Source organism: Entelurus aequoreus, linkage group LG13 (assembly GCF_033978785.1).
Source record: "Entelurus aequoreus isolate RoL-2023_Sb linkage group LG13, RoL_Eaeq_v1.1, whole genome shotgun sequence".
Classification (NCBI taxonomy): Eukaryota; Metazoa; Chordata; class Actinopteri; order Syngnathiformes; family Syngnathidae; genus Entelurus; species Entelurus aequoreus.
The window spans coordinates 52,811,959-52,812,983 of NC_084743.1; the positions used below are offsets into that span (position 1 = coordinate 52,811,959).

A 1,025-nucleotide genomic window follows, 5' to 3' on the forward strand; every position below is an offset into this window, starting at 1 on the left:
CTGCGATTGAAGTGGAGTGGAGCTCGGAGGAGAGTGGGGGTCCTGGTGGTGGTGGTGGTGGTGGTGGTCCCTCAATGAAGGCTCTCGGAGAAGTTGTGAGTGTAAGCACCGTGGACAAGTGAGGCGAGAAAGAAGTGGTTGGCTAATTAGAACTCAATTCTTACTCAAGTAGACACCTCCCCCTCTATCTCTCTCTTTCGCTCTCTCTCTCTCTCTCTCCCTTCGGGCTGTCACACACACATTCACAAGCGCACATTCAATATATACTAGAAGAGTTACATTATTTGAGCCCACATTTTTTTTTTTTTAAATTTCACAGACTTTACTTTTAACCATACCCCTAATAGTGTATATTTAAGTTGTTCAAAAATGTGCAGTTTTCAACGCCATGCGTTGCCCCACTATATTGGTGAAAAAGTCCTTTATAACACAAATCAGTGGTACTTTAACATTTTTTCATGAATAAAAAAAATGTTTTAACCATTATTAAAGTGGCCCACATCAAAACAACAACAAATTAAAGAACTATATATATATATATATATATATATATATATATATATATATATATATATATATATATATATATATATATATATATATATATATTATATATATATATATATATATATATATATATATATATATATATATATATATATATATATATATATATATATATATATACATTTATATATATATATATATATATATATATATATATACATATATATATATATATATATATATACATATATACATACATACATACATACAGACATATATATATATATATATATATATATATATATATATATATATATATATATATATATATATATATATACATATATACATACATACATACATACATACAGACATATATATATATATATATATATATATATATATATATATATATACAGACATACATACATGCATACATATATATGTATACACACACACACACACACATATATATATGCATGTATATGTGTATACATATTTATATATATATATATATA

At 25.1% G+C, this 1,025-nt stretch overlaps 1 protein-coding gene across 1 annotated transcript in view; it reads right to left on the reverse strand.

Annotated features, from left to right (window-relative positions):
* LOC133663490 (homeobox protein otx5-A-like) overlaps positions 1 to 197 on the reverse strand; it is a 6,724-nt gene extending 6,527 nt beyond the window's left edge. The window contains exon 1 of the mRNA XM_062067981.1: positions 1 to 197. This exon is cut by the window's left edge and continues 531 nt beyond it. The gene's annotated coding sequence lies outside the window, so the exon portion shown is untranslated.
* Between the last annotated feature and the right edge of the window lie 828 nt (positions 198 to 1,025).